This window comes from Pempheris klunzingeri, chromosome 7 (assembly GCF_042242105.1).
Source record: "Pempheris klunzingeri isolate RE-2024b chromosome 7, fPemKlu1.hap1, whole genome shotgun sequence".
Classification (NCBI taxonomy): Eukaryota; Metazoa; Chordata; class Actinopteri; order Acropomatiformes; family Pempheridae; genus Pempheris; species Pempheris klunzingeri.
Window position 1 is genome coordinate 95,043 of NC_092018.1, and position 9,168 is coordinate 104,210.

Consider the following 9,168-nt stretch of genomic DNA (forward strand, 5'->3'; position numbering starts at 1 on the left):
GGCCAATTCAGAGTGTATATGTGTATATATACTGAGATCATATGACAGATCATGTGACACTTAGATTGCACACAGATGGACTTTATTTAACTAATTATGTGACTTTTGAATGGGCTTCATAGCAAAGCGGGTGAATACATACGCACGCACCACTTTCAATTTTTTTTTCCATTTCACATCATCAATTTAGACTATTTTGTGTAGGTCCATCACATAAAATCCAAATAAAAATCCATTTAAATTACAGGTTGTAAGGCAACAAAACAGGAAAAACACCAAGGGGGGTGAATACTTTTGCAAGGCACTGTATGTGCTGCGGTGGAGGCGGTGTGGATGGATATACAAAGTGCAGGACTGTGACACACTCCCGTCTGTGGTTTACACAACAAAAGCAGTTTGGTTAAGGTTAGGGATACAGAAATCAAATGAAATGCGTTGTCAGTGAACATCTTACTGATGTGTTCAGTATCAATGAAAATAACAGCAATCCTCATTATGTTATAGAAAACATAATTCAGTTAGCATTACCTAAACCTAACCCTCAAAACATGATATTTCTAGTTTAGCAAATGAGCAGCAGAGTAATATTAGAGCCAATTAGTCAACTGACAATTTTATATTTTATTTAAAATAGAACAAACATCTCTGGTTGCATCCTTTACACATGTGAAGCATTGCTAGTTTTTATGACAGTAAAGTGAATATCTTTGTAAAGGTGTGCTGTCGATGTTTGACTTTAAAAAATATATTCTTCACCTGGATTCATGTGGACTCAGTGCCCAAAATTGAAGTTGACTGATGCACCTGGTGACTGACTGACTTTTCCTAATACGTCAGATTTACAACCACTGCCTAGACGCACCATGACAGCAAACCAAAAAGAGGCTGGCATTAACTGGCGTTAAATAAAGCCCATAGAGCAGAGAGCTCTTCATCCTGACAGACACGTCCACCAGGAGCTCAGTTGGTGAAATATTTATAGTGCTGCAGATGTTCATTGTGACAGTGAACATACAGCGCTGCTCTCCAGGACAAAACTTTGTTTAGAGACGAGAAATCGACAGATTTACAACACACACGTGTGTCACCAGTTAAAAGCCAATAGGCAGTCTAAATGTTGGCCGTCAAAGACGTCTCAAATGTTGCATTTTAGAGGCATCCGAGGGAACTCGCCAGTCAATAATGTTTTGGCCTGTTCCTCTCTATATGAAATCTAAAATGCTGTGAACTGCTGGCTCTTTCAATTCCACTCGAATTAAGCTTTAATTTACTAGCAAAAAACCCATTTCATCATAATTTTACCTTGAAACGCTTTTCTCTTGGTTACGTTCTAACGCTGATTCCAGCTATTATCCACCATTCCATCAAATTTAGGGTGAAGTATCCTGGCTAAGGAAGGCATCTATCCATTTTATGTGTTCATCATTGTTTTCAAATGGACTTATTGAAATTCTCGCTGCTCGGACACGTCTTGCTGTTCTACAGAAAGTAATATTTTGCTCAGCCTCGGGTCAAATCCTGTTTTTATGTGATAAATACATGGCATCAATTGTCTTTGTAAAATTAATCAATATAAGAATTAATGTTGTGCAACACAGGAACAGTTGAACTTGTCAGACCTGTAAAGACACCATTTGATCAGCAAGTGAGATTATTAGGGATCTGTAAAAAGACCATTATTATACCTTCACACTGCAGATACACTGATGTGCTCTCATTCCTCCAGCAGTTATATAATGGCTGGCAATTAACACCTGAACATATGTTTGACTGGCGTGAAATCATCAGCCTGTTAATCAGAGTGGCTTAGACCAAACTAATGGGTCACTTCACCGTCTCACTGCATTCAGTGGGGTTCCTGAACTTATGTTAAATTTTACAGTTTACTCTGAAAAGGTTGCAAACACAGTAAAGGCTCAGTTTGACTTTTTTATTCAGTAAAAACTGTGGTATTAAGGCTAAAGTTATAATTCAGTGTTATCTTAACACATTCACTGATGAAGGCCAGCCACAGTAAGACAGATTAAACAGACCTGATTAAATTCAGCTGAAACAACAATAGTCTGCATTTGTGATTGTGTTTTGCAGCTGGCACGAGCCGCAAAACTGCAGTGATTGATTTATTGATTGCATCTGTAGCCTGTACTCATCATCATCATCAGTGAAAATGAAAAGGCTCTCAGCAGTGTGGAAGCTCCTCTATATGTAGCTGAACAGTTAATGGACAGAACTGCTGAGCAGGAGAAAACAAAATATAGGAATGGCATGAAAAGAGTGAATGAACGGACTGTTTACGACCTTCATGTCTCCTGAAAGGTTTCACACATGCAGCTTTTAACGGTGTGTTCGCCGATTGCTGTGTTAGAGGTCATTCCATGAAAACATCCACAGCAACAACAGCAACCGGTGCTTGTATTGTGTCTCTTTTGAAAAGAAAGACAAGAGTAGGAGTAGCAGCGGTAGTGACTCTATAGAAGAGGTGCAATAGCGTCATCTTCTCACACAACACCACCTCCTTTAGCACCAACTGGATGGCTTAACACTCACATCAGTGTGTGGCTGTGACAAAAAGAAGGCGCAGCACTACAGGCATCGCTCATGGGAAGTGTGTCAAAATGCTCACGTGTTTGTAGAGGTTAAAACGTAACGCACAATGAAGTTAAAACCTAGAAATACTGTGGTGAAAGTGACGACTGTCAGCCATGTAAAGCTGCACGATGGGCTGGAGGAGAGCAGAGCAAACAGTAAAGAGGAGAAGATGTTATGATGCCAGGCTGCACACTGAAGACATGGTGAATGGTCTGTAAATGGTCTGTACTTGTGTAGCATCTTTCTAGTCTTAACCCTAAGCCACCCAAAGAGCTCCACCTATTCACATGCCAATGAACGCCCCAGCTGCAGAGCGTTTCTGACTGACATGAATGAGTGTTTGACAAAACATGAATGAACACAGTTGGAAGTTGGAAGAGATGAGCACAATGTGACATGATGAACATGATGTAACGGATTCAGGACCAGCAGGGCCACTTGCTTCAGCTACTGGGGATGCTCTAGATAACTTCTTCCAGTGTAATTTACAAGTGAAGTTTAAACGGTACAATCTACATTTCATGTCTCATGTTTATGCTCAAATCCGGTCTGAACATCTGTTTGAGGATAAAATGTACACATGCTGAAACCAGCTTTCACTCCCTCTTCCAGCCTTGTGCTGTGTATTCTCTGGAGGTTTACAATGATTTTTCAGGGAGTGAAATGAGCACATATAATCAATAATACAAATGAAACCTAATTATCTACCAAGAAGCCGATCAGAGCAGCCTGATATGTTCTACATGGCAGAAAACCCTTTGTGTCACACAGCATTTATTCAGACTCTGCAGTTAATCACATTTCATTGATTACACACGTTCAGTCATGTACAGTTCAGCTCAACGAACCATGAGCCACAGCTCTGTACTGTACATAAGGTTTGTACAGTGTCGGTTCTTTTCAGGACACTGAAAGCAGCACAGCAGGTTTCAGGAGAGATGTTGGTCATCACATAAGAAGAAGTTCTGTAGCAGTCTGGAGTGTTAACCTGGCTGCATGAGGTAGCATGGAGCACTCATCACTTCCTGTCAACCTCAGTTTCAATTGAGCATCAAAATCAACCCATCTCAAAACTCCTCTCCAATATACCTCATCTTATTTTATCCAAATTTCTGGATAGTTTGCCTTCATCTGGGTTGTGAATAGTTTAATCTCCATTTTCAATGAAAAATGCCAAATTCTCTTCAGACAGTGTTAACAGTTGGGTGACTTCTCTGTGTAGACGTTAGTTGTCATGTTGTAAATTCTATGTTAATGGTCTTTTTTAACGTCTTGGTGTATTGTAGGTCATTTACCCGACAAAGAAAAGTAAAAGCAGTTCATCAGCACCAGTGGTGACTGGAGTCAGCTCTAATTGGTAAGAGGAAAATACCTGCTGCCTGGGTGTGGTGGGTAATGTAGTTAAAGCAGTGGAGAGCCTCTAGTATCCTGTGTGCTAAAAGCATTTTGTTACCTTCTTTTATTTTGTGTTTCAGTAAATGTATGAAACAAAAAAACTTGAACATCAGAGATTTATTGAAGCATACGTCAGCCATGTGCAGTGACCCAGTAGGATAAAAGGTCATTCTAGAGACGTTTGGTTTTTTGTTGATTTCATTCATTGACGTTGTTTTTCACATGTTGAATGGCACACTGATAAACCCTGTTCTATTACCATGATTACATTATGTATTAACGTGTTAATAGATAGTGTAATCATGTTAATATATGGTGTCATCCTGTCAGTGTAATTGTTGCTCTATAGACAGTCAGAGCACTGTCTGAAAGAACTACAAAGACATACAGGATACAGGCAGCATAATAATTCTCACATAACTTCCTCCTTTACGCAGAGTCAAGGACAGTGTCTAGTTTTTCAGCTTACTGTTGTTGGTGATTTTATTTAAAACTAAATAAAGCAGATGCAGATTCTGGACTATATCTTTGTTCACATATACACATGATCAACATTGAACTTGGCCTCCTGCACTGCAGGTCTGGGTCTGTCTCTCTGCTTCCAAATGTCTCTCAGCTAAATGTCCTCAGCCTGAGGTCTCTGTCACTGCATGAGAATGTATTCTCTGACAAACACATCCAGGGAAACAGAGCTGTCTCTCTGCTCTTAAAGCGAGGACATGCCTCAGAGTCTCCACTGAGAATCAGAAGGTGACTTTGCTGTCCGGACGTCTTGAATACGGAACAATGTGCTTGTTTTTATGGCCTCATCTGAATTTCTTTTACAAAGTGACACACTGTTGCATAATTTTGTTTTTTGCTCATTGTTATGTAACCAGCTTATTCAAGACTGACAGTCTGAAGAGTGATGTTAGTGTTGGCACACAGCAGCTTTGCATACTCACACAAGAAACTCTCTCCTCTCATTATTTTGTGCACATGTGGCTGTCTGATCCAAGCTGCAACTTTTCAAAGACATTAATGAATAATCCTCTTGTGGGGATCAAAGGTTGGGGGGGGGGGGGTTCCTGTGTTACTGAGGTGCCTCATGTGAAGCAGTTCTCACTTATTAATTGGCCTTCTGGTTTTTACATCGATATTTCCATTTCAAAGGTTCCCTGCTGGTCCTGATTCCTGCCTCATAAGCTATGAGATCATCTGGGCAGCCGCTAAACCCAAGACCCACCACCACTTCTCACCTTCCCTGTTGCAGTCGGGCTTTGGATGAAGAATGTGTCCACATTACTGCCTACCTCAGCAGCACCGTGTACGGGTATTTTCAGATTGATTCTCAGAGGCAAGCTCAGCAAGGTGCAATTCAAAGACCTCAGTGCACTTTTTTCTAATACAGGAGCATCACAGCCTTTTCATCATATTTCCTTTTTGTGAAGCCACAATGTATTTTGACTAACTGATGTAATAAATATGGTTTGTGCCCATGTGTGTTTGCGTGGGTAAGACAAAGCAAGTGTGGCTCAGCAGTTAGTTCAGTGACTGCCAGCCCTGCCTATGGCGCTGGATCAAGGGTTTTTACCAACGTCAGACTTCTACCTCAGCTGGTGTGCGCCCCTGTGGCCTGAGTCATTACCTGTAAACTGAGGGCTGGCTACACTGCTGTACTGCTGTTGGTGGTGAAGCTTCTGTGGCTTTTGGGTCAGATAACAGCCTCTCAGACTATTTGGAGTAACGGGCTAACCGATTGTCCAACAAATGCACTATTTGCTCCCATTTAAGTAACTTTTGTTAAAAACCACAGTGAGCAGTTGTTTTAGGAAATTACTACACCTGTGTAATTGTGAAGTGTTTTTTTTTTTTTAAGATTTACATCTTTAGGAGAAATCAGTGGTGCCACTGAGAGAGTCGGGGGTCGAAGAGCATCGAGAGGTGAAACGTTGAAACACAGTGATGACAGCGAGAAGAATGTGTAATAGTAATACCAGCCTCTTCCTTTGACAGAAACAAGAATACAGATGAATTCTGCAGACTAGACAAGGAAAGGAAAAACATGAGCTTGTATCAGACCTTCCAGTAGAATATTTATTCTCTCAGATGTGACACAAACACTGCAGTGCTGTGATTTAGTGGTGGCCGACACATTCAGTCTGTTAATGAAGAATTAAAACAGAAAAACAAACCAAGGTCAACTGACCACCACCGACCAGCTGATTTAATCAAAGAAGACTATGAGTTTACCTGCAGCTTGGTGAGAAGGGGGGCTCATGTGTGTCCAAATGTATGCATGATCAGATTTAGACACAACACAACAAACTGTGTGATGCTGATGCACCTGTGGCTCTGAGCAAGCAGCCTTTCAGACAGTGAGAGGCACTCGTGTCAGCTGGCATCGGCTGAACTTAACCCTGACGTCTCTGCCAATCAGAATCCAGGCTTCGTGTCTGACATGCTCCCTTCCTCTTCTGCAGAGCCCCCACAGTCCCTTGGCTCAACATCAATCAATCAATCAATCTTTATTTATATAGCGCCAATTCATAACAGCGTTATAGCGTTATACTCTTTATTTAGAGAGAGACCCAACGTGTGTTTGTGACTCATCTTGAATTGAATATTCTGAAAACATCCTCAAATGTCCATCGGACCGGAAGCTTTCTTTTTCCTGTGCCTGCATTCTTGCTGCCTGGTATTGTAAACGTTTGGAAATCGATCCACAGCCGGCTCCAAAACTCTGAGACGTCATGAAGTGACATGGGGGGTAAAGCAGCATCCTGTCACCGTTGCTGAAGACGACACAATACAGACGCTTCAGCCCTTCTACCCCCCCGAGGAAAAACGCACTGTTCCAAACCAATCAACAACATCCTTTGTTTGGTCATAAGGCAGAAAGCGAATCTCAGAGGAACAAAAACACAACAATAGCAGATAGATAGGACTGAATCAACACTTCTAATTCAGAGTTTAATTTGTTCTTGCTGTTAAAGTAACATATTTTCAGACTGAATCACATATTTGTATGTTTGAACATCCTTTCTTTTAGGCAGTAAAGCTGTTTTTCCCAACCCTTTAAATATCAGATGAGCCTGATTACACGTAAGTAATTCTTTGCTACTCGACAGACAATTGCAGTAGACTTTTATTCACTTGTCATGAATGTATTTCCAATCAAAAAGAATTCCCACAATCACAGTTTAGATTTCCCTTCCAGATTTTATGATGGCTGTGTGAGTGAGTCATCATCATCGAGTCCTGTGGTTCACCTGATTCCTTTTTTTTCGGGATGGGACTCGCGGTCTTGACTCAGTAAGCAGGGGTTTGATAGGTAGGTAGATAGGATTTGGCCCAGGGCTGTTTAGAGGATCTGATGACACGGGGTGCACAGTCCTCTGTACTTTTATAAATACATGTTTTAATCAATGAGAAATGTAAATGTGTTCTTTATTCACAACAGCTGCTCCTTTACATAAGAGAAACAGACTTATTCATGTCGTATCGTCAGAACATATCAGGTATGGAATTAATCTACAGATGAGAGCTACAACAATTAATCAATTAATTGATCAACAGAAAACGTATCATTTCGATAATTCAATTCAATTCAATTCAATTCAATTTATTTTGTATAGCCCAATATCACAACAGAGTGTCTCACAGTGCTTTACAAAGTTCACTGAAATAAACGAGAAGTGTAAGCGAACAAACAATCTAATAAAGAGTCCAGCAGTCGATGAGGCCGATGGATCAGTCCGATGGATCAGTCCGATGGATCGGTCCGATGGAGAACCACATCAGCAGGACCAGGATCCACAGGAACCCGAGGACCACATCAGCAATTGACTAATTGTCTTTTCAAGCAAATGTTCCAAAATTTGCTGCCTTTTTTTGGCTTTGTATTATAAAAATGGGTTTTTGGGTTTTTTTTAGACAATTAGGGTTAGGGATGAGCTCCAGAGTTTCCTAATGTTTTATTGATCAAACCATTGAGGAGAAAATAATTGGGAAATTAATCAGAAACCAAATTAACTGTTAGGTGTCTAAAAAAGGGCCCAAACTATTCTGCCTTAACTGATAATTATTGAAGATAATTACTGAGTTTAGAATGAATAAACAAACAATCCTGGGATCAGATTTGCACCAATAAAGTGAGATAAATTCAAGCTGAAGGTATCAGGTGTGAGCTGTGATTGAACTCGATGTAGGGAGAGCTGCCTGGGATTAGCCACTGCTGGAGTCATGGCAACACGACTATGTCAGACATGAACCACATTTTAGGACATTGTGTGTTTGGGAACGAAAGGGAGTTTAAGCCAACATCCATCCAGCACAGATCTGTGTTATGTGAAGAGTGATCCTGTGAATCATCTTACTGCACCATGGGTAGGCTGGTTATACTGCTATCCTGCTGATCCTCAGTCACAGTAGTCACACCCGCCTATAGCTGTATGTTAGCTAACTAGGTTTCCTGTGACCTCACTGGATTGCTACGGTCACGTCTAAAATGTTAAAGAAATCTTTGCCATCAATTACAGTAACTTAGCCCCTTAACACAATGTGAATGAGAGAAAACAGACGTGGTCCTGGCCTTGTTCTTTCTGTATATCTGCCAGTAGAAGTTACAAAAAAGACAGAAAGGCACGGTCATAGTATAGAGAGCTGGCTCAAGGAACACATGCACTTATTAGCAATGCAGCAACAGTAGAGACTCCTGAAAACAAGTGTAAGAGTAGTGAGAAAGAGCAGAGTACTGAATGATAGAGGAAACAGTAACATGTGCTGTGGGCTGATGAGCAGGCGTTGGGAAAAGGGGAGACGACTGAGCCATTTCTCGAGTTTTTGAATGTTGGCCAAAATTGAAAAGTCTTTGTTTGTAAAAATGTAGCTAATCTCTAATGAACTCTCCTTTAATTAGTTCTAGGAGCTCTTTGGAAAGTCAGTCGAATGTGAATTCATCTGGTTTTGACAACTTCAGACAGTCCCAGCTGTACCCCCCAAACACACACACACACACTCTTTGCATATAAAATGCTGCTATTCTCATGCTGTGTTCACTCTGTGGGGAAACAGATGAAGCCAAGGCCGTACCTGTCGACGCTGCAGGATGTCTGTCCCAAACAGCAGACTGCCTTCTTGTTACCATGGCGACCTCCAGAAGACCCTCCATCATCTCCAGCAGGACACATGCAGCTTTGAGAT